The sequence below is a fragment of the Coffea arabica genome, chromosome 4c (genome assembly GCF_036785885.1).
Source record: "Coffea arabica cultivar ET-39 chromosome 4c, Coffea Arabica ET-39 HiFi, whole genome shotgun sequence".
Lineage (NCBI taxonomy): Eukaryota > Viridiplantae > Streptophyta > Magnoliopsida > Gentianales > Rubiaceae > Coffea > Coffea arabica.
Window position 1 is genome coordinate 27600519 of NC_092316.1, and position 25818 is coordinate 27626336.

Consider the following 25818-nt stretch of genomic DNA (forward strand, 5'->3'; position numbering starts at 1 on the left):
GTTTTGCTATTTGGCGACTTCGAATCGTTTGAGCGCGTTATTACCTTCCTGAACTTTTTCGATTTCATTTAACTGCTCTATAGTCCTGGCTTGAGCTAGGCAGGCAGTCCGCTAATCCCTTTGGTCCGCCTTAGGGGAAGGTAGGGCTGTCACATATTCAAACTTACAACACAAGAATCCAATATATACATTCAGATTTCCAAAATACAAGTCCATAACCAGCCCTTAAATTTCATTTCCAAAGTTCTAAAATATCAAAAACAAGTCGATCTCTTCAAAACATCTCCGATCCAGATTCTTGTTGAGGAAAATAACTAATGGGGTGAGCAATCACTCAGTAAGGCTAGGAAAAAAAATATATGCGCACGTAGTTCAAGTAACATGCGCACGTAGTTCAAGTAACATGATTAAGTGATCAAAAGTAATTGTCATGTAGTATCGGCAAGTACTCATAAACACAAATAATTCAAGGATACAGGAGCTCTCTGGAGCTCATTTCCAGATTATTTACCATAGTCCCGATCCACGAACCAGGGGTTGACACTCCGTCAACCGAATAAATATCCAATCTGTAGATCTCCACTTACTTCCCTCCATCCATCATTTCACTCTCTCGGATCCGTAACCAACAGGCATGTAAAGGCGATACTATACAAGTATGTCAAACAAGATCTCAAAAGATCAAGCTTCAGGTCCCAAGGTTAAAGCAAGTTTTGTATGGGTTAAAGCAAGTTTCAAAAGTTTGGTATGAACATTTAAGTGATTTTTTGATTGAGAATGATTTTAAAAGGGGTATTGTGGATACCACTCTTTTCACTAAACAGAACCCTCACTTATATATATAAAATTCTTCTAAATCACTTGTATTTCCTTAAGAATAAATCACTTATGACATTTCCTTGCATTGCATTTCATTGCTTTTTTCAAGAATTGAAACATCTCCTTGAAGTGGTATTATTTTATTTTACTATATACACTATGACCAAATATCCTTTTAATTGTGGTTGGGACTTTATGTGATAGTTAAGGGTGTTATTTTAGACATTGGAAACATTTGGCAAAGTTTAAAGGAAGAATGGCCAAGATTAAGCCATGTGGCAAAACCCTAACCATTCAACTTTTTGACCAAGGAAATTAGAAGAATTTAAACCAATTTTGGCTCCATTTTTCTCCTCATATGGCCGGCCCTCTTAGCTTCCAACAGAATAGAAGAAAACTCCATTTTCTTGCTTTTTAAACCCTAACTTGATCTTGAGCAAAAATCAAAAGTGAAGGAACCTAGGTTAGTTGAGTAAACTACCTTCAAGTCTAGTGTGTGATTCAAGTTTGAAGCTTAGATTTTGGTGGCTTTTGGGTGATTCAAGGTTCATTTAAGAAAGGTAAATGATCCTTAACTCTTAACTTTATTGAATTATATCAAGTGTTTGAGGTTTTGATAGCAACTAAAGGTTGAGTCGAGGTCGTTTGTGGTGAGATTTCTTGAGCAAAACAAGTGGAAGTAGGGTTGGTTGTTTAGCATGCCATGTGTTTGATGTTTTATTTAAACTTTGTTTATGGGTTTTCTTGATGTATTAACATGTTATGTATCCTTTTAAAGTTAGGGATAACTCTTGGGATGTTACTAAGTTAACTATAATGAAAGGGTGGAGGTTGGTATTGCATGTGAACTTGTGGACTGTTTTGGTTTCTCTTTTGCTGTCCAGCCATAGAGTGGAGGTTTTTATTTGATTTTGTGACTCATTTGCACCTTAATTAAGCCTAGGAAACTTGGCTAAACATCAGTTAAACTTATGTGTGAGTTGAGATGGAAACGAAGCAAGTAAAGTGATCGTTTTGGGCAAGCTAGTGGACTATTTTGGTTCTTCCTTGTTGACTAGACTGTTTTCATTCATTGAATCATTTTGTGTGTTGCATTTTAAGTTTCAATAGTGCTAGGTAACTTGATCCCCTGTATATGAACTCTAGGAGAGTGAATTGGATGAATTTGAGCCAAAACAAGTGCAATTGGCAAGAAGAGATAGGACAACTTTGTTAGGATGTTGAGCTGATCAGAATAGAAAAATCAGCCAACTTCCCTTAACTATTGGTATTAATAGAAGAGGAACTAGAGTCTGAATTTTATACCGTTGGAAAGCCCTTTGAGTCTAGTTTCCAACGCCATCAACAGCACGTGATTCAGACATTTCTACAGTGAGATATGGCCGTTTTCCCGAAACTGTGCGGCATGACTGTTTTACCCGCGAAGACTACTTTGAACTTGAATGAGATTTTTCTTTTGCTCAACATTCTTGCACTTGTCAAACTTGTTTTCTTATGACCTTTTACTGCATTTTGGACCTAATTTGCATGGTGAATTGAGTCGATTTAACCACTCACTTGGTCATCTAATGAACTTACATTTGGGTTGGAAATGAACCTAGATTGTTAACGATTTCACTTGTTGCCTTTGGATTGGAAAACGGAGATGAACGTAACCAAGGAAGTTGATGATTGAACTCTACATTTCTTAACAGGTGAGTGTTCTGTTGCCTGTTAACTATCTATGTGAAATAACTGAATACTTGATCTGTGACTAGTTGAGCTAAACATTTGTTTTGACAAATTTGAGGCAAGCGTGTACTTTATCACACTTGACCTCATTCGATTCCATTGAGGCTCTGTATAATGCTATTATAAGATGTGCTTTGTGAGAACCCGTTTTGCCCTAATATTTTTTCCTAGGGTTTATTTCCCCTTAATTGCATGTTTCTGCATTTTCTGGCTTAGAAATATTTTCTTAGTGGATTTTATGAGCAATTATAGTTTTAAGATGATTTTCCTAGCATTGGAGAAATTTTAGAAAATTCAGAATATATTTTGGACGTGGGACCCACTAGTGCGAAAAGTACGGAAAAATTCGGCCAATAAGGTTAAGTTTCGGATACTGGTGGAAATTTATCGGGTGTTAAGAGATAAGTAGAGGGTGACATGGCATTGATGTGAGAGGAACCAAGTGATAGGAAGGCATTAAATGAAGTGCCAAGTGGCACTATGTGATTGGTCCACTTGTTGGACATTTTTGACTTTTCTTATCATGGATTAAATATCTCAAAAATTGACTAAAAATTCATTCTTTCTTACCTCTTGTTGGCCGATTCTCTCTCTTGGGCAAGGAAGAAAAACTTCTTCAATTTACAAGCTTCAAACTATCTCAATCTTCCATTCCAACCAATTAAACTTAGATTTGCTCCATAAAATCACTCCATTAGGTGCTAGTAAGTGACTTGGTGAAGTTTTTGGAGAAGCTAAGGTGTTCCACCACTATCTCTCTCTTGTTTACTAGGTAAGTGGTACTTGAACTTCCTCCTACACTTAATGATGTTTAATTTGTGCCTAATGGGAGCTAAAGTGATGGATTATGTGATTTATTTCTTGGTTTGTGATGAATTGGTGAAGTTTTTATTTTTTGAGGAATTTTCTGGTTTAATATGATCATGGTGTTGTGGTTGTTTATGATGGTTGATAATGAGGGGTAATGACTATGGTAGGTGTGAATGATAGATAATTGCAACCAATTTTGGATTTGGAAGGAAAAGTGAAAGTTAGGGTTCTATCATCCCCAATTTCTGTCCGGTTTTATATCATGTGGTTAGAGGCCGAATTAGACTTTACTCAAAACATAAAAGTTGTAGGTATTGATGTGTTTGAGGTGCCTGTAAAATTTCAGGTCATTTGGATGATGGTAGAGTGAGTTATGCCGTTTTTACTGTAGCTATTCTGCTTTGATTAGAATGCGAAAACTGCGATAGTAATTGGCCCTTTTGACTGGAATTGGTTTGGATTTTGAAGTTGGTGTCTTCTGATGAAATGTAGCTGAATGTCTTAGCTAACATATGCCTTTGGAATTTCAGCATTTGGACTTGTATGGACTGAGATATACCGATTACAGTTTTCTGTGTTTTGCAAACCTATTTTGGGAATTCTGGGTTAGTATTTGGCATATTTGACCTAGTTGTGTTAGGTACTGGATTGAGTGGCCTTCTACATTGTTGTATCTCTGTTTCATAGCTTCGAAACGGTGCATCTTTCACCCCCATCCGATAACCGTAGTGAAAGTGGTGTCATTACCGCATTATGAGGTCAAATACGTTTTTTTTTGTTAAGGCCTAAGTTAAAGCCATTTCTTAATTTCTGGTTACCTATGATACTTATTGATGCATATGAAACCCTAGTAGGGTTATAATTGGTATGGCTATATGACTCGTTATCGAGTCTCTTTTAGGGCTTGCTTTCATTTCGGTTGTTTCCTAGCTAACTTTTGTACTTGTACCACTTTGAGCTTAGTGAACGGCTTTTGGGAAATGAGATGAATTTTGTGTGAGATGTTGGGACTGATTTGAGGATATAATGAAGCCTTAATGGCTGGAAAAGTAAGAAATTTAGGGGAAGTGCTGCCCGATTTTCTAGGCCGTTTGATTCCTTTAAGTTGGATTTGCCTTTTGGTAGAATGAAAGGCTTTTGGGTTGTTTGCGCCTAAGTCTTCATGCTACCTTTTCGTTTCCAAGAAAATCATGTTTTGCACCCTTGCATTAGTAATTATTTGGCGAGGCATACGACTAGTAGTCGAGCCTCACATGTGCATTCTGTTTACTCGATTCTGGAAGTAAAACCTTCAATTGGTTTATTTTGATTATTTTAGGGTTTCTTGGCGACTAAGGCCAATCTGAAGTGAAAACTTTTGAAGTTGAGCCGGTGAGTGTACCACTCCCCTCCATTGCTGTTTAACTTGATTTTTGCTCTGCAATCTGTTTAATTGTTGGAGACGAGGGTGTACTTTATCACACTCGTTCTCTTGTCTGTCCATATGCCAATTTTGAGTGCCTATCTGAATCTGTTATCTGTGTCTGCATCTGTTCGGATTTCTATGACCTATGAGCTCAATCCTGTGGCTAAGTTATTCGAGTCGGGCCGGCAAGGGCCTGGACGATTAGATAACGAACCACGGTAGTCTGTTCGGGGATTTTGGGTATTGAGACCCTTGATTCCGGGTATACTCGAGTATTACCATTTCTGTTCGGTTACGGTGAGCGGGCCCGGTAAAGGGGTGTTTGGTGGACGGAATTCGGTGTAAAGAGGGGTCTACGGACGTTTGGTTCTATATACGTTGACGGAGAGTCAACCGGTTTGGATCAAGTACTGCGCTGGAAATTTGGCTCATGAGAGCCACCCGTATCCTTCTGATTTGAATCATTGGTTCCTTTGCTTTACATCTGGCATGTGTATTTGATTTGTTAAATGTGAAATGCCATGATTTTGCTGCTATATGTTTGGTACCTCATTGAGCGCAAGCTCACCCCTTTCTGTTCCCTTTTGTTTTCCTTACAGGAAAATAAACACTTTTGGTCTGGACTTGACAAATAGCTGCCAAATTGAGCTAATTGAACATATCTTTTGTATAGCTCATGTATTAAAACCCTAAGTGAATTTTTGGGGCGTTTTCTCTTCTGATTTGGCAAACCGTGTATATGTATTAACTTTTGAAAGCTTTTGTATGTCATTTTGATTTGTAAACGCTAAAGTTCAGTTGTGTATGTTTGTTAGCTTTTCGGCTGGGTTCTGACGGGTCGGTTACTATTCATGGCCGACTCCGGATTTCATTTTTTTTATTTTGGGTTATTTTACCATTTTGACTTGTTTACGCTCGTTTGTAAGTTCCGGATCGCTATAGATAGCTCTAATCTGATCCGTAGTCCTGGCGAGAGCTGGGCAGGCAGTCCGCTAACCCCTTTGGTTCGCCTTAGGGGAAGGTGGGGCTGTTACATGCTTTCTCTATATTTGATTGTATGTGAGTTGTTTGGGTGACATCCCATCAACTACTATGACTGTTTGGGTACCTAACCTCATAGGTAAGTCGGTTGTATCGAGCCAGCAAGGGATTGGTCGAGAAGGCGGATAAACCCTGAGGACTGTTTACTAAATTTGGAAACTGATATACTCGAATATTACCTAATTACTGTTTGAGGTATTCGGACCCAGTAAGGGTTTGATTGGTGGACAGGATTTGGAAAAAATGGTGTTCTATGGACATTATATTCTTTAAATGCAAACGTTGATGGAGAGTCAACGGATTTTCGTATGATCAAGCTTAAGTGGATTTGGCTTTTGGAAACCACCCATATGCTTGAATTGAATTATGATTAAATTATTATAGTACAATATGGTGTTTACTTGTTTAAATTACGCATTCATTGGTTATATGCTTACATGTTTATTTGGAACCTCACTGAACTTTAGCTCACCCCACTTCTTTTGTTTTCCTTAATAGTTATGGGATGGAACTATGGTTAAGAACTTTTATAGCTTTACCTTTTCTTCAACTTGTACTCTGGATTGTAACCTTTTGTTTGGAAGACTTTGCTTTTGACTCTTGTAAATTTGAATTTGTAAGTTTGACATATATTATGTAAATTAAATGTGGAGTGGTAAATTTAACTTTTAACTTTTTATTTTAAGTTTGGGATGTTGGCAAGGTGCTTATATCTCTATAAAGGGTTGTACCCTTTGCTTTTGAAGATATTTCGTTAGTTTCCTTGGATTTCTGGTTCATTAGTCGACTGAATCCCGGCAAGAGTTGGACAGGCAGTTCGCTAATCCTTAAGGTTCACTCTGAGGAGAGGTGGGACTGTCATGGATCTTCTAATTGTGCAAATATATGTGGATGATATTATTTTTGGTGCTACTAATAATTGTTTATGCAAGGATTTTTTCACTATTATGTAAAATGATTTGAGATGAGTATGATGGGAGAGTTGAATTTTTTCCTTGGACTCCGAGTGCTTCAAACTCAAGAGGGTACATTTATTAATCAAGCAAAATATACAAAGGAACCGCTCAAAAGATTCGGAATAGAGAATTCGAAACAAGTTGGAACACCTATGTGTACATCCACCAAACTTGATAAAAATGAAGGAGGTACGAAAATTGATGAGAAGAAATATAGAGGTATGATTAGCAGTTTACTTTATTTAACCGCAAGTGGACTCGATATTATGTTTGTCATTTGCTTGTGTGCTCGTTTCCAATCTTGCCATAAAGAATCTCATTTAAATGCTGTTAAAAGAATTTTTAGATATTTAAAAGGAACCTTGAATTATGGTCTTTGATATCCTAAATGTCATGAATTTGCCTTATATGATTTTTCGAATGCTGATTTTGGTGGGTGGAGGATAGATAGAAAAAGTACTAGTGGTACATGTCATTTTCTTAGTAATTGCTTGATGTTATGGTTTAGTAAGAAACAAAATACTATCTCTTTATTTACGGCGGAAGCAGAATATGTAGCCATCGGTGCATGTTGTGCTCAATTGTTATGGATGAAACATATCTTGAATGACTTTGGACTAGTGTGCGACTATGTTCCTATGTATTATGATAACACGAGTGCCATTAATTTGACAAAAAATTCCATTCAACACTTTAGGACAAAACACATAGACATAAACCATCATTTCATTCGTGATCTTGTCCAAAAGTGTGAAATTTATAAAAAAATATATTTGTTCGAAATACCGAATTGCTGATATTCTTACAAAAGCTTTACCTTTGGATCAGTTTATATTTTTACGGACAAAATTGAGCATTTTGAAAAAGACTATCTAAAAATTTTTCGATCAAACTTTATCAAACGTCCGATAGTTGATGAATAGGCGTCCGATAGTGTTCTAAACTACATTCCATATATGTTTTACATCGGACAGTAGTGTCGGACGATTCTCTTCGTTTGGCCATTTGACACTAAAAAAAGGCATATTATAAAGGGTTTTTCCCTTCACTTGGTTCAAATATGCTTTCACTCTCTTGAACGCACCCCTTCTTTTCCCTCAAATTTCAAAAGTTCAAATTTGTTTCCTCTCAAGAAAAATTTCTAAAAATTGATTCCACAAACAATCTCACAGCCTCTTTGCAAATATATTAGCATCTAAACCTTTTTCTAACTATCAAACATTTATCCGATCCCAAATTTCATCAGAAAACCTAATTTTAAAAAACTTATCCACTTTGACAGATTCGAGCATTCATCTTTGTCTAGATAGCACAATTTGTCCATTTCATCCACATTCTCATCACATTCTACAAGAAAATCACTCGGCATTTCACTTATGATGCGATTGAGAGGCGGGTCTTCTAGTGCCGGACGCATAACCTCACTCAGAGATGAAGAAGTTGAGGTGCCATCAATAAGGAAATCTACTCGTCAGTCTGAAAAACATATTTTGAGTGATAAAAAGAAATGGACTGATCAAACCGAGTCACAATCTACTACATTGTCCAGATTCATCGATAATGATGCTAGAGATAAATTTTAGTGAATTTCACAAAAAGATTTCAGCACTCAAAGAACCATCATTCACTCTGAATTCCGTAAGCTTGATTTAGACCTTGTTCTTAAGTTTTTTTATTTCCAAAAATGGTCTCATATTCTGTCCCTACCTAACACTTACAATCCTGAGATGTTACATCAGTGTTTTGCCAATTTTAGGAATGGTAGCTCTCATACTAAACTCATTTCTCATGTTAGTGGAGAGGATATTCTTCTTACTCCTGATATTATCAATCTTATTTTGAGAATAAAAATTGACGAAGGCTGTTGTAGTAAAATTGTGAATTTTTTCTCATATGAAGAATTTTCAACTGCTTATCATCATTTTCACATTGAAAAACTGATGACCTACTTCCATACTCGTTTTAACACACATGCTGAGGCCAAGTTGGAGGATTTTAGTTCTCAAAATCTGATCATTTTACAATCATTTTCAATCTATGGTTCCTACTGATGGTCACAGGACTGATGCAAATAAAATGGAACTTTGCCTGTTTTATTGCTTTGTGGAGAAAATTCGAATTGATTTTGGTTTCGTCATGTGTAAATTTCTGTTCAAACTTAGTACTGACAGCCGTAGGAAACTTTCTTATGGAAAGTTTTTAACTCCAATTTTTGCTCAATTCAAAATTCATTTCACTGGAGTATCTCCAAAAGAAACTTCCTCTTCTGTTTTCTGTGAGTACTCGCAAATTTTCTTATTTTAAATTCCTATTACGAGCTCATTTAAATATTTATTTGGCCGTTTATTTCAAATATTTTATTTCAACCTCTTTATACTCAATTACATGGAACTATGACCTACAAGCATTTTAAAAAAATGCCTAGATTCGAAAATTTATTTTTGAAAACTCGTTTAGAGTGAATAGTGGATGCGCGTTTGGAGACAATAATCGATTCGAGAATACAATAAACTTAGAAAATTGGAGACTTGTACATTAGTCTTGAAATAGGTATTTTTATGTTTAAGTGCTCAAGTGTTAGTTAGTTATACTATCGTTATAAGAATTTATTAGAAATTTCACATTATCGCGCATAAATCGGAAGTACGCGTTTTCGCGTGTGCGATTAATTGAGGAACTTAAGACCTTTATTTTGGGGCTATTAAGAATGAATAATAATAGTACGAATGGAAGTGCATTAGAGGTTTAGTGCACTAGTGAAACAAACTCGAGAGGAATCGAGCACGAAACGCGCGCTAGCGTGGAGTGAGAGTTGACTTTTGAACACTTTTGAATTACACATTTAAGCTTCTCATGGAATCTTCATTTGCAACAAAACACTCTCCTTTCTCTCTCTCTAACAGCCAGCCATCTTCAAGGAGAAAACAACCAAAATCTTCATTAATTCTTGCTTCATTTCTTCATCAAATCACTCCAAAATTTACACACAACTTGCAAACCACTTGGAGATCAACTTAAGCTAGGCAACGAGCTTGTTTCTCACGGTTTTCTTGGGCTTAAGGTGACCAAAAATTTCTGCCCTAGCCATCTAAGGATGTAAATGATGACAACCTCTTGAATCTTGGTTTATATAAGTTGTATTACACTTGTGAGCTCATAGATTCATATGGGTAGCTTTGTATTGTTGAAAATCTTGTGAGTGGACTCTATGAAATCCCACAATGGCTTGATGAACTGATTTGATGAGATTTGATGTTATTTATGTTGGATTAGTGCTTAATTTAGTGAAAATAAGTTGTGTTGTGAAAGAAAACACAAAGGAAGTGAGATGAGCAAAAGTGGTGATTCTGCCCCTGTTTTGCCATGACCCTTAGTGCACTTTTTTGTGGTTCAATTGACTTGATTTTGATGTAAATATGTTGTGTTGATTGTGTGGAAAGTTTTCACCAAAAATCATCCAATTTGATTGGCCAAAAGTTGAGATTTCGAAAATGTAACAAAACTGGAAACGTAACCAGAGCCTCTCTGGCAGTGATTTTGTTTCGGCCATAACTCATTTCTCCGATGTCAAAATCGAGTTCCGTTTATGGCATTAGAAAATGGACATTTCCAGTTTTCTAACGGTATAAAATTTGCCTGTTCTGTTTCTCATCTGTATTGGAAGACCTGTTTTGAGCTGCGAGTTGATGCTCAAATATGAGCTAGTTGTGGATAGAATTTTAAAACGATTCCTTTTGAGAACTTGTTGCCATATGAATGTATTTTTCAATGCACCAACAACGCTCAATTCCAAGTTGAATTGAGTGAGTTGTGGCATGATTTCAAAGCTGTCTTCGTGAAAGAAAATCCTAATTCTGGACTGATTTATAGCTAATCTTGATTTGGGACTTGTTATTCGAAATCCTTGGTGTTAATCACCAACCAAATGTATTTTGGGATATTTCCTAGACTTTGTCTTCATAAATGAATCATGTTCGAGGAATTTTCATTGGCCAAATGTTTGAGAAAAGAAAAACGAAAGTGCAAGACAGATTTGCCTTAGCAAATTGTAGAACTTTAATAGTTTTGTTAACCGACTTTCCGAATGAATTTTTTCATGAAATTTGACAGAGGAATAGCCCTTATATGGTAGTGTAATCATACCAAATTTAGTGCCATTCTAAGTCCATTTCGATGTTCAACCAAAGATTCAAAGTCTATGTTTTAAACCTGGAAAATGGTCTAACAGTCCCAACTTTTGGGTAACTTTGAGCTGCCATATCTTGGTGCTCAAAATTCCAATTCTTGTTTCACTTGTTTTGTTTTAAATTTTGATTGTAACTCTAATGGAGTTTTAAATTTGAAAAGTTAATTCACATTGTGTGAATTTTTCCGAATTTTCAAAGTTGGCCAAAAACTAACCCCAAAACTGTCATGATAGCCAAAACATTGACTTGAAGCCAAAATTTGAATGTCTTTCCATTTTGAATCATGGCAAAGTGTCTTCTAGAAACTTCGGAAGTAGTTTCCAACAGTACCAAGTTTTCCAATTTTGGGCTTACAGAGAGTGAGATACGATTTTTCAAAGATCGCTCGACAAATCTGAAATTTCTGAACTTAAAGGAAATTGAGGGCTACAAACTCTCTATTTTCCTTCGATATTGCTAGAACATTTTACACTTGATTTCAAAGATGAAAATCAGATTTCGCTTGTATTTTAAAAACCCAAGTTTTGAGTCTCGATTTACGAGTAATTAAGGCTCATTTTCGTGAAATTTTCTTAGATTGTACAAGTGTGCAATCTTCCTTGATAATTGAGGTTTATAAGTGATAGTTCATTATTAATTGTTCAGGCACTCAAGAGGACTTTCAAGTGGATCTCACGGGAGACGCCTAAAACAAATGCTTGTACTTGCTTTTTGATTACTTGGTGAGTGTCAAGTGTATGAGTACTTGATACATGCTTAACTGTTATAAATGATTAGAGATTTTGAAAATGGAGTCGAGTGTGTACTTTACTGCACTCGTTCTCATTTGAAATGAATGAATCATGAATACTTGATTGAACGAATTGAATGATTGAAATATATTGAATGCTTGAATGAAATGAAATGGTATATTTTAGCTGCATACGTCGCTGGAGTGAATCTCCTCGACTCACAAATGAACATGGGGGATGTCCAACTCTCACTGGCCAACCATGGACTCGAGCCGGCATGGGTTTGGTCGGGCAACTTGGTTAACCATGAGAAAAAGTAAGTTTGACCTAGTGAGAGATCTTGCTTGGCATGCCGAGTAGTATCGCCTCAAACAAATGACAGGCAGGTCCGGTGCAGGGGTATGTAATGGTGAACGGGGACATGATAAGTAAGGTTCTACGGATTATAACCTACCCGATTGACGGAGTGTCAACTCGTGGAGGTTCTTGATCGTGCAAGTGCAAAATAGCTCCTAAGAGCTCCTATATCCTTGAATTGTTTCTGTTTATTTTTTTTCTGGCTCGAATTGTCATTTACTTGAATATTATTGTTTACTGATTAATTGGGATTGTTACTTGGACAATGTACTTGCATGTGTGTTCTTAGCTTCACGAGCGATTGTTCACCCCGTATATTTGTTTTCCTTAGTAGGAATGGATGGAGTGAAACTTGGTGGAACTTTTTGGATGTGCTTTTGTATTAGGGTTTCAAATGTAATCGACTAGACTTTTGGCTGTTGTATATTTTGGGAATTGATGTATCTTTTGGGGATCCTGATATAAGGATTGGGTAACTTATGTATCGTGAACTTGTGGTGTAAGAAAGGATAATATTTATAGAAGTTTTCCGCACTTCTTTATTTTGTCTTGTCATTTTAGAAACTATTGTATTAAACTTGAACGAAAATTGTACCGAGTCCTGGCGAGAGCTGGGCAGGCATCCCGCGGATACCCTTTGGTTCACCTTAGGGAGAAGTGGGGGTTCACAGTTGATATCAGAGCGCTATGTTAGAGATCTATTTGGGAGATACACTAGAAACCTTACCCTTAAGATTTGAGATAGGATGACTAAGTCATACCATAAGTGATATTTAAGCAAGCTAGTGACTAAATTTCTAACCGAAAAGTGTGATTGTTTTGCAAGGATGGAAAATGGAATGGAAACCCCGCAATTAATGGAAATGGCCACGTAGAGCCTCCTAGGCCTATTTACTACCGAGCTCTAGATGGAGGAGCTCGTGTGCGTTATTCGCCCTATGATTGGTATCCTCGATGTTCGTGTAGGGTAACATTTGCCTACCCGAACTACCTAGTACTAGTTCTGGACGACGAGCGTCGTCAGTTGGTGAATACCAATCTAGATTTATAGGCGGAGGTGGACGAGTTGAGGCAGATGATTAGTGCTCAGGACGAGAGAGTCGCTGAACTTGAGGAGGTACTAGCTGGCGAGGTGGCTACTGCTGCGGTCACTCGCGAGAAGTTTCAGAGGACTAGGGCCCGACTTACTAGAGTAGGAAAGGAGGTCCGTGATCGGGCTTCTGGAATCCTGGCAAATGCCACTATGATGATAGAGAGAGTGACGGATATTATCCAGAGCCCGATTCAGGGGGAGGAGAATCCTGAGGAGAAGATTCTCTCTGGTTGTCCTACTGTGGACTAGGTTCTAGAATGATTGACCTTTTGACCCTTTTGACTGGTACAGTTAGGATTAGTTGGGGTGATTCGAGTGCTGAGACCATTGTATTTTGCATGACTGTGTGACCTACTTTTGAGGCACTTGATTTTGCTTTAGTCTTATATGACTGAAAGTAATCTTGTGGCACCTGTGTGCTATATTTTTGTGATTTCCCCCATGACTTGCTAAGTGTATGGATCTTGACATGCTAATGAATGTAAATTATTGTTATTTCCAATGCTTTCTTGGTTGGTTTTTGTTTTTGACTTTTTCTCACGTAATTGATTTATCTATTGCACTAGGCACGCCTAGAATAATGGAAGGACGAAAAAGTGGTCGAGAGATTATATAGGCCCAACCTTATGGGGATGACCAGAGATCAGCAACTGGACCAACCCAAGGACAAGAAAATATTAAGAGTAATCAAGTGGCTACTGCCATTAATAGGATGACTGATATCGCAGAGCGTTTAGCTGATAGATAAGGTTCTGGACCACTTAAACAACCTGGCGGACAAGATAGAGGAGAGGATAGCGCCTTAAAAAGGTTCTTGAAGTTTAATCCGCCTAAATTTATTGGTGAACCCGATCCTAAGGTAGCGGAGAATTGATTGGAGAGAATGATCAATATAGTCGCCGCTTTAGACTATACCGAGGATAGGCGAGTGAATTTTGCTACATTCCAATTTGTGGGAGTGGCTCGAGATTGGTGGGATATAATAAGGGAAAAGTGGGAGAGAGCCCAAACCCCTTGGACTTGGGAGAATTTCACAATGGAGTTTAATGAGAAATCTCTTCCATCTCTAATCCAAGAGAAGAGGGAGGATGAATTTATCAAGTTGAAACAAAGAACCTTTAGTGTAGCTTAGTATGAGGGGAAGTTTACTAAGATTTCTAAGTACGCTCCTAAATTGGTGATCAACGAATGAAAAAGGATAAGACAGTTCGTACAGGGGCTTAATGTGGAAATTCAAGAGGGATTGGCCGCAGCCCAAATCTCTACATTTGCTGAGCCTCTAGAGAAAGTTCAAAGGGTTGAGAGTGCGAGAATGCAAGTAAGGGACTTTCACAATAGAAAAAGGCACTTTTCTAGTCACACTTCTGGACAAACTAGTAAGAGTTCACAGCCTTTCAAAATGGAAAGAGGAATGGGAGGAATAAGGACTACTGGAGCTTCAAGGGGAGCTTTATCCCGAGGAGGTCGTAGTGAACCGGTTCAAGCTAGGGGAGCACCATCTAGTGGATCGGCAGTGACCCCTCAAGTTACTTGTGGGTACTGTGGTAAACCCAACCATTATGAGAATGACTGTTGGAGAAAATCTGGGAAATGTCTTTTCTGGTAGTGGCGAACATCAAGTCGCGAGTTGTCCGAAATCGCCAAAAGTAGGAGGTAACCCTCAGAGGCCAGAAAAGTCAAGCTCTAAATAGACTAGTGTTGGAGGGAGTCGACCTAAGGTACCGGCTAGGATTCATACACTGGATCATCAACAGATACCTGATGCGACTGAAATAGTTGAAGGTACAATTCCTGTCTTCCACCGTTTAGTTAAGATTTTAATTGATTTGGGTGCGATTCATTCTTTTGTAAACCCTAATTTCATGAGTGGAATAGACTTGAAACCAATTAAGTTACCTTATGACTTGGAATTTAAAATGCCTACTGGGGACCAAAGTCTAATCGCTAACTTGTTATAGAAGGATTGTGAGATCTGGGTTGGAGAACGGAAATTACTGGCCGATTTGATAGGTTTAGCGATTAAGGGATATGATGGGATCCTAGGAATGGACTAGTTAACCCGTTACAATGTCCAGTTGAACTGTAAGACAAAGATAGTAGAATTGTGCATTCCGGGAGAGGCAATCTTGAAACTGGATGTAAGGGGTATATTAGTCTCATATGCATTTATTTCAGAGATTCGAGTTAGGAAAATGTTAAGTAAAGGATCTCTGGGATATTTGGCTTTTCTAATCAACACCCTTAGTGATAAAGTGAGACTGGAGGTCATGCCTGTAGTGAAAGATTACCCAGATGTTTTTCCTGAAGAGTTAGTCTTTACCCCCGAAAAGGGAAATAACTTTTAAGATTGATGTGACTCTGGAAGTAGCACCTATCTCTAAAACGCCATATAGAATGGCTCCAGTTGAACTAAAAGAGTTAAAGTTGCAATTGCAGGACTTGTTGAAACGGGGCTTTATAGAAGAGAGTGATTCACCGTGGGAAGCCCCGGTCTTATTTGTTAAGAAGAAAAATAGGAGTTTGAGCTTGTGTATAGATTACAGAGACCTAAATGATATTACTATTAAGAACAAGTACCCATTGTCCCACATTGATGAATTGTTTGACCAATTGCAAGGGGCGGTAGTATTCTCCAAGTTGGATTTGAGACCGGGTTATTATCGATTGAGGATTTTTGAGAAAGATATACCCAAAACTGCTTTTAACTCGCGGTATGGGCACTTTGAATTTGCCGTGATACCATTTGGGTTAACGAATGCACCTGCTGCTTTTATAGATTTGATGCACAGGGTCTTTAAACCTTATCTGGACCAATTCGTGGTGGTGTTTATTGATGATATATTGGTGTACTCTAAGAATGAAGGGGATGTGAGAACCCTTTTTTTTTCAAATACAATTCCCCCAAACTACATGCCTTGCACCAAGATTTAAACCACCTTTTATATGCCCTGGTATTATATTTTACAATGTGTTACAACAAATCCCTTATATTGACCCTCACTTTAAAACACAATTTTCTTATTTACATGCCTTAATATAAGATTTAGCTTATTTAATATCTGCCCTTACAAATTATTTTCTAGTTGTTATAATAATTTCCATGCATTTCATTTCAATTCATTTTACTTGAAGTAGAATATTGCCTTGAGCTAGGTTGTAGATAATTCACCACTTGTAATGGTCCAAGTGTTCTTGTTTTAGTGGTAGAGACTTTATGTGAGTGATTAGAGATGTTAGAGATGTTAGATAATTATTGGTGCATGTGGAAAGGTAAGAAGACCATTAGTCAAAGATTAAGTAACGTTTGGTCAAGAAAAGAGCCATGTGGCAAAACCCTAGCCATGGGCTTGTTTGACTAAAGATTAGAAGACATTTTAAAAAAACAAATTTGGTTCTTTTATTTCCTAAGCTTGGCCGACTTTCTTAGCATAGAAAAGGGAGAGAGAGTAAGCTCCTTATACTTGCTTTGAACCCTAGCAAACCAAGAACAAAAATCCAAAGGAGAAAGAGCTAGAGTTTGTGAGAAATTTCCTTCAATCTTTGAGGTTATCTCAAGCTTAAAGCTTCCATTATGGTGGTTTGTTTGGTGACCCAAGCAACTTGTAAGTAAGGTTTGGGCAACGAAGGTGATCGTAACTGAGACGTTTGATGCCGATTGCTACTTTTGTTTGACAGGTGAGTGTTCCACTACCTGCTACTTGTTATGTGGAATACTTGCATACTTGGAATCGTTGATTTGCTATTGTTTGAGCAAAACACTGTTTTATTTAAAATCGAGGCGAGTGTGTACTTTATCGCACTCGACCTTCCTTGTTTCCACTGAGGCTCTACTTACTGAATAAGTTAACATGAAATGAGATATTGGTATACATGACTGTGCTTAAGTTGCTTGGATGACATTCCATCAACTACTGTTACTGTTTGGGTACCCAACCTCATAGGTGAGTCGGTCGTATCGAGCCAGCAAGGGCTTGGTCAAGAAGGCCGATAAACCTTGAGGACTGTTTATTGTACACTGGAAATCGGTATACTCGAGTATTACCAAACTACTGTTTATGGAGTGCGGGCCCGGTGTGGGGGTTGACTGGTGGACGGAGACTGGTGAAAGCGGTGTTTTACGGACTTTATATCCTACGAATGCAAACGTTGACGGAGTGTCAACGGAACCGGTAATGATCAAGCTCAAGTGGATTTGGCTTTTGGAAGCCACCTGTATCCTTGAATTGAACTGTGATTAAACTGTTATTTTACTGTACGGTGTTTATTTGGTTATTTTGTTTCCTTATATGGCTATGTATTTACTTGTTTATTTGGAACCTCACTGGGCGTTAGCTCACCCCACTCCCTTTGTTTTCCTTAGTAGATCAGGAAGAGACTTGATCAAGAGCTTTCTAGCTTTCTTTTGCTCGTACTTGTGTTTTAAGGTTGTAACTATTGTTTAAGTAGACTTATAAGCTTAAATTTTCGAGTATGACTTATGTTATGTAATTTTGAGCATGGAGTAGTAAGCTGACAAGTGATGATGCATATACTAAGCTGAAACGTCGAAATAGTGATTATGTTCTAATTAGGGTTTTAATTCCCTATTTTGGAAGATGTTCTATGCGTTTTATTGATGATATTAGTTCTTTGAATGACTGAGTCCTGGCGAGAGCTGGGCAGACAGTCCGCTGATACCCTAGGGTTCGCCCTTGGGAGAGGTGGGGCTGTCACAGTTGGTATCAGAGCTTAGGCTTTAGATCTTTGTAGTGTATCCTAGACTTAAATGTTTAGGATGCCGGACTGTGTGATTGGTTTGAAAGTTGAGTGACTGCTGGTAGGAAAAAAAATTAGGGCCTAGGTTTGAATTGGCCGGAGTGAATTAGAAATTTTTAATTTGAGGCTTTAATTGGGCGGAGTGCATGACTATTTCCCCTTAAGAGTATTTAAGTTTCCTCTACACTTCGTGTAGAGTGGACGGATCTAGTGACCTTAGCAATAGACCGGTTAGCGAGCCGTCCTGTAGGGATTTACCGATGATTAAGTATCAAATCAGGCCCGGAGAAGCTAGAGCCTATTAAAGCCCATCTAACCGCTACAGGCGTTGCAAGTGCCATCATACTTATATCTACCCGAATGAAGTAGTGTTGGTCGTGGTGAAGGGGCGGAAGGTTGCCATAAGAGACAATGCTAGGCTTGAATCTGAAGTGAATCAACAGAAGGAAACTATTAAAATGCGAGCCGATCGAATTAAGGAGCACGAGTATGATGTGGTTGAAGGCCATGAAAGGATTGATGATCTGTGTGCGTAGTTTGGAGAAACTGAGGAGCGTATGGTTAAGGGAGCAATGAAAGTGAGGAATAGAGTTGAATTGATTCTGAACATTTGCAATGACTTACTTGGAGATGTGTACAATGAGGCTTCCCACATTGGAGGCGAGGCAAGAGCAGAACCTGCCCAGACTGAGGGGTCAGCTAGTCTCGCGGTGGATTAAGCCTTCACTTCTAGGCTACTATTTTGGGTGATTTTGACTACTACACATAGAAAGGATAGGGGATGTAGTGACTTGGTGGTTATACAACTTTCTTTTGATTACATGCACTAGGTTTTTGCTTAATATGACTGTACGACTATATCTGTACTTTTGAGGCTCGTACTTACTACTTTTGGTCTTGTTATCTTGTAAATGACTGCTATGAGCCTTTGAATGTATAATACTTGATTATTGACTGTTGACTGTTGATTTTTAACTTTTGACTATTGACTTTGACTTTTGACTTTTGACTTTGATAATTGACTTTGACTTTTGACATTTGACTTGACTTTTGACTTTTGGCTATGACTTTATTTTGGCATCGTATTCAAATTACTTTGCATTTTGCTCGCCTATCGTGACTCTGATTTCCCTTTTATTTAGTTTTTTAGAATGAATAAGTATCTGTTATGTATCGACGCGTACTCACCCATTAGTTATAATACTTGGGGCCCTAGACTAGTTTGTAATAATGGAGACTAGATGACAGTATAGTAGGGGCCATGGGTGTGGATCTAGGTAGGTCCAAGAATAAGAGGAGAAATAAAGGTCTGTAGTCAATTAGAACCAAGGACCCGAATGTGGAGAAAGAGTCCAGGTAGCTACATTGAAAGAATGGAAGATATTTTGCTACTTCGAGTGGCCCCTGCGCGGAGTGAGCTTGGGGTTAAGTGGTGTTATTGTTCGATTATGTGGGTAAGTGGTAAGGACTTGGTGCCCTTCTGGGGCGTAAGCTATGAATCATGACTGTTATAAGCATAAACCCTTTATCAGGATACTTGGGAGAAATAGATATGTACGTCGGGTAGGAATCTCTAATATAGGTGATTTACTCTTGGGACCGGCCGGCTCGAGTTGTGAATTACCTTATTGTGGATTCTTGTACTTGAGTACCAAAAAGAGGAGAGCACTAGAATAAGAGTCTGTATCTTGATGGTACTTGAGATAAGTTTTAATGACAAAAGTCAAAGCGCGGAAGATTCTGACACTTGACCTAGTTGTTGGACTGATTGAGGGAATGGATCTCGGAAGTTATCATGGACTAATCTAGAAATAGTCTGTTAGGGTTTCTATAGACAATGGCTAGATTATAGTGTACGTTGAGAAATTTGCACTGAAAACCTATTTCCTTCTCCTATGATTGTGAAGACTTGATAAGTGTTTATTTTGAATATGAGGTGGTTTGATTGCAACTATATGGATATTTCTACCCCTCTTGTGATATTCTTTCCTATACTTCCTTAACAACTATCCACTAATGTCTAAGTATGGACTTGACTCGATTTTTATCGTGGCGAGATCGTGAGTTTTGGATTTATGCATGGGGATTTGAGAAAAGAATTGGATTCTATACCTGTATACAAAAGCTTGAGATAGGGTGTGAAACTTTGGAGATACGAAGTACACTTTAGGATTTCATTATGTACATAAGTGATAAGAATACTCCTTGTGTTAAACTCTCCAAATAAGAATAAGTGGCATAATATTTTGAGATATTGCCCTACCTGTATTCTACTTCCTTGTCTATTTCAATTGAGAATAGCTAAGTTTAATTCCTCGTGTTAGATTGGAAGTGAATGAGCTCAAAAGATATATGACTAGAGTTTCCAATTGTAAATAGTTACTTATTCTGCTCCTTTGATTTGCCTGGCAAGCTATCATTGAGTTAAGTGAATCGGTGAGATGACAAATATGACTGATCTGCATAAGAAAATAGAGATTATTCAAATGGAAGTAGAGTTCCAAAAGAGATTAGCTGAGTACTGGGAAGGATGATGGGAACAAGAATACTTGGAGAAAATTGAACCACTGCACCAGAACATAGAATTGAAAAAGAAATACGAAGGGATTCTAGAAGAGGTGCGGAATGAGTTTGAATTAGTGCATTTGCCTAATCGAATAGCATCTTAAGACATTCCTAGTCGAAGTAGCCATTAGTGAGATTTTGCCTGAAATAGTTGTAATCATTGAATTATGCGTAGTGAAATTTTTATGTAGTAAGCTGTATTTTCGTTAGGAACAGTGAACTTGGTACCTGCTATTTTAATGAGTGCTATAAAAAAATTAGTGGTTGGGCGGTATTGGATCCTTGCCCATGAATCTATCCCTATATTTTAGTCTTAAGTTAAGCGAAAATTTTTCGTTTGTCATTCGAAAGGAAGAAATTATTCAATGGATAGTGTATGGGTTTGAGAGCTAGCAAGAATAGTAGCCAAGTTTTAACTCTTCTTTTATCAAGATTAAAGTTTGTGCCACATTCTTCACCTCGACTAAATCAAAAAGTTGACCAAATTGTTTTCATTTTCCTCTTGCTTGGCCGAAGAAATGGAGAAGAAAAACCAAAGAGAGACCTTCAACTCTAACCTCAAATTTGTACTTGAATTTTGAGTTTCAACCAACTAACTTGCAAACTACTCTATAGAAATGATAACTAAGGTAGATTTCAAGGTGTTGGTGGAGTGATTTTGGAGGAAGAAGCCCTAAGTTTTCATCTTTCTTAAGGTTACAGGCTAACTTTAGCAACAAACTTTCCTTTACTTTAAAATATATGCAAACTGGAGGGTTAGGGTGTCCATTTCGGTGGTTTTATGAGAAAATATCATGGTTGAAGTTGTGGTGTGAAATTTTCAGCTTTATGGTACTTTTCTATCCACACATGCCACTTAAGTGTTGGCCATGGTTTGGTAGCCTTGCTATCTGAAATATCTAGCTTTTATATGCTAGTTTGACTTGCCTAAAGAAACTTCCAGCTTGTGATTAGGAATTTCAGCTTAGGGTTCTTTTCTAACCTGAATAGGTGATAGTTATATGTCTGATGTAGTGAGTTGTGGGCTTGATATTTATATGCTTGAGTTGAAGCTATTTCATGGGAAGAATGAAGCCTTGAATGGGCTAGGAAAAGTTAGTAAACACAAAGGATGTGCCGCTGAAAATTTTTCCGCAGGGAACCTTGGAAAGTTTTACGGAATTTGTTATATCTTGATGTAGAAAAGTCAAAATTGAGTTTCATTTATTATGTTTGAATGAATATCTACGATTTTTCAAAGTTGACTGAAACTGTATACCTGTTCTGTCTGTTACTGGGTGAAGCAGCAACTTTAGGTTGGAATTTGACCGACTCGTGGATTGGATCTTATAGTGGTACTGTGACGCCCCGAAAAAAAAAGAGTGTGAGAACCCGTAAAAGCCCTAATATTTTTCCTAGGGTTTTAGTTCCTTTAATTGCATAATTTTTGCATTTCTGGCTTAGAAATATTATCTGGGTGGATTTTATGAGCAACTAAAGTTTTTAGATGATTTTTCTAGCATTAGTGAGTTTTTTAAAAATTAAGAATATATATTGGACGTGGGACCCACTAGTGCGAAAAGTTCGGAAAAATTCGGCCAATTAGGTTAAATTCCGGATACTGTGTAAAATTTATCGGGTGTTAATAGACAAGTAGAGTGTGTGAAATGATTGATGTGAGAGAAGAAAGAAAGGATAGGAATGCATTTAATGAGGTGACAAGTGTCACATTCTCATTGGTTGGACTTTAAGAATTACTATTCACTTTCTTGACTTTTTTGACCAAAGGATTAAATATCAAAAAAATGCACAAAAATCACCATTTTCTTCTCTTGGTGGCCGGATCTCCCTAGCTCAAGAAGGAAGTGCATTTCTTCAACTTTCAAGCTCCATTTGCTTCAATCTCCCACAAACAAAAGCCTAGATTAGATTCTACTCCATAAAAACCTTTCTTCTAGTGCTAGTAAGTGTTGTAGTGAAGTTTGTTTGAAGGTCTAAGGTGGCCAACATCTCTCTCTCTCTTGTTTCTTGGTAAGTGAAGCTTAAACTTCCACCTACACCTATTGATGCTTAAGATATGATTAGTAGTGATTAGAGTGCTGAAATTTCTGGTTTTTATCTTGGTTTGAAGTGATTTGGTGAAATTTTCAATTTTATGATGATTTTTCTGGTTTAATTGGATTATGGTGTTGTGGTTGTTTATGATGATTGATAATGAGGGGTTATGACTCTAGTGGACGGAAATGATTGATATTTGCAACCAATTTTGGATTTGGAATAAATTTTGGAAAGTTAGGGTTCATAAACCCCTAATTCTGTCCGGTTTTATATCATAAGATTAGAGGCCGAATTGGACTTTTCTCAAAACATGAAAGTTGTAGGTATTGATGTGTTTGAGGTGCCTGTAAAATTTCAGGTCATTTGGATGAGTGCAGAGTGAGTTATGCCGTTTTTACTGTAGCTGTTCTGCTTTGATCAGAATGCGAAAACTGCGATAGTAATTGGCCCTTTTGACTGGAATTGGTTTGGATTTTGGAGTTGGTGTCTTCTGATGAAATGTAGCTGGATGTCTTAGCTAACTTATGCCTTTGGAATTTCGGCATTTGGACTTGTATGGACTGAGATATACCGATTACAGTTTTCTGTGTTTTGCAAACCTGTTTTGGTAATTCTGGTATAGTATTTGGCATTTTCGAACTAGTTAAGCTAGGAACTGGATTGAGTGACCTTCTACATTGTTGTAGCCCTGTTTCATAGCTTCGAAACGGTGGGTCTTACACCCCCAACCGATAATTGTAGTGAGAGTTGTGCCATTACCGTATTATGACGTCAAAACTGTTTTTCTGGTTTTGAGCTTAACCTTCATTTCCGGACTTTTCCCTAGCTTGACTTGTCTTTGTACTACTTGGAGCTTGCTGAATGGATATTAGATGAACTTATTTGTGTGACTTTGGGACTGGCTGGAGTAATAATGAAGCCATGATGGCTGGAAAAGTTAGCAAATGTAGGGGAAGTGCTGTCCGAACTTTGAAGGGACTTGTTTGCATTGGGTTTGTGATCTAAGACTTGGTTTTGAGTAAGGCAATGATACATGATGGATGGTTTCTGAGCCGTGGAGGTGAGTGACCCCAAACTACTGTTAAAGCTTCTTATGAACCGTTTCTTGCACTATTTATTTGATTGCATATCATGAGTGCTTGCATGTGGCCCATGACATGTTTTGGCTTAAATGAGTGCTTGGAATTCGTGTGCTGAACACCAACGTCTCCACCTCTGTGCACTGTTCATCTGGAGCAAATGGCTCCCCACTGACTGTTTACTGTTTAATGTTTGTTTGGAGCGTTGGGTGTTTAAGTACAACGATTTCGCTGGCTCACGAGAGCAATAAATGTACATTTGATCTTGAAATCATGACATCACTGAAATGAACGACTGTGAAACTGAACTGATTACTGATTTTAATGGTTACTCGCTGAGCTTCTAGCTCACCCCAAAAACTATTTTATTTCCCCCCCCACAGGGCTCAAGGCGAAGAAAAGCTTGGAGTGCTTATTCACGTGACTGGATGGCTTATATCGTGTATAGTTTGAGTTTGGATCTATTTTATGTACGAGTTGGTCTTGTATAAATATTTGAAATTGATATGGATGTAAGTATACGTTCCACGATTGGAATCAGTTTCCGCTGCGTTTGTAATATGTAATCATTGGAGAATTTGATGTAATTTTGAGATTTATATTGTAATCTGTTTGAGGAATGTAGAGAGCGACTGAGTCCCGGCGAGAGCTGGGCAGGCGGCCCGCCGAACCCTCTGGTTCGCCTTAGGGGGAGGTGGGGCCGTCACAGTTGGTATCAGAGCTTAGGCTTCAGATCTCTGTAGTGTATCCTAGACTTGAAATTTAGGATGCCGGACTGTGGGTTTGGTTTGAAATATTAGTGATTCTTGCGGGTTGACTTGACTTGATTAGTACAAGATGGAATGTCGAGGACGACATTCTTTTAAGGAGGGGAGATTGTGACGCCCCGAAAAAAAAAGAGTGTGAGAACCCGTAAAAGCCCTAATATTTTTCCTAGGGTTTTAGTTCCTTTAATTGCATAATTTTTGCATTTCTGGCTTAGAAATATTATCTGGGTGGATTTTATGAGCAACTAAAGTTTTTAGATGATTTTTCTAGCATTAGTGAGTTTTTTAAAAATTAAGAATATATATTGGACGTGGGACCCACTAGTGCGAAAAGTTCGGAAAAATTCGGCCAATTAGGTTAAATTCCGGATACTGTGTAAAATTTATCGGGTGTTAATAGACAAGTAGAGTGTGTGAAATGATTGATGTGAGAGAAGAAAGAAAGGATAGGAATGCATTTAATGAGGTGACAAGTGTCACATTCTCATTGGTTGGACTTTAAGAATTACTATTCACTTTCTTGACTTTTTTGACCAAAGGATTAAATATCAAAAAAATGCACAAAAATCACCATTTTCTTCTCTTGGTGGCCGGATCTCCCTAGCTCAAGAAGGAAGTGCATTTCTTCAACTTTCAAGCTCCATTTGCTTCAATCTCCCACAAACAAAAGCCTAGATTAGATTCTACTCCATAAAAACCTTTCTTCTAGTGCTAGTAAGTGTTGTAGTGAAGTTTGTTTGAAGGTCTAAGGTGGCCAACATCTCTCTCTCTCTTGTTTCTTGGTAAGTGAAGCTTAAACTTCCACCTACACCTATTGATGCTTAAGATATGATTAGTAGTGATTAGAGTGCTGAAATTTCTGGTTTTTATCTTGGTTTGAAGTGATTTGGTGAAGTTTTCAATTTTATGATGATTTTTCTGGTTTAATTGGATTATGGTGTTGTGGTTGTTTATGATGATTGATAATGAGGGGTTATGACTCTAGTGGACGGAAATGATTGATATTTGCAACCAATTTTGGATTTGGAATAAATTTTGGAAAGTTAGGGTTCATAAACCCCTAATTCTGTCCGGTTTTATATCATAAGATTAGAGGCCGAATTGGACTTTTCTCAAAACATGAAAGTTGTAGGTATTGATGTGTTTGAGGTGCCTGTAAAATTTCAGGTCATTTGGATGAGTGCAGAGTGAGTTATGCCGTTTTTACTGTAGCTGTTCTGCTTTGATCAGAATGCGAAAACTGCGATAGTAATTGGCCCTTTTGACTGGAATTGGTTTGGATTTTGGAGTTGGTGTCTTCTGATGAAATGTAGCTGGATGTCTTAGCTAACTTATGCCTTTGGAATTTCGGCATTTGGACTTGTATGGACTGAGATATACCGATTACAGTTTTCTGTGTTTTGCAAACCTGTTTTGGTAATTCTGGTATAGTATTTGGCATTTTCGAACTAGTTAAGCTAGGAACTGGATTGAGTGACCTTCTAC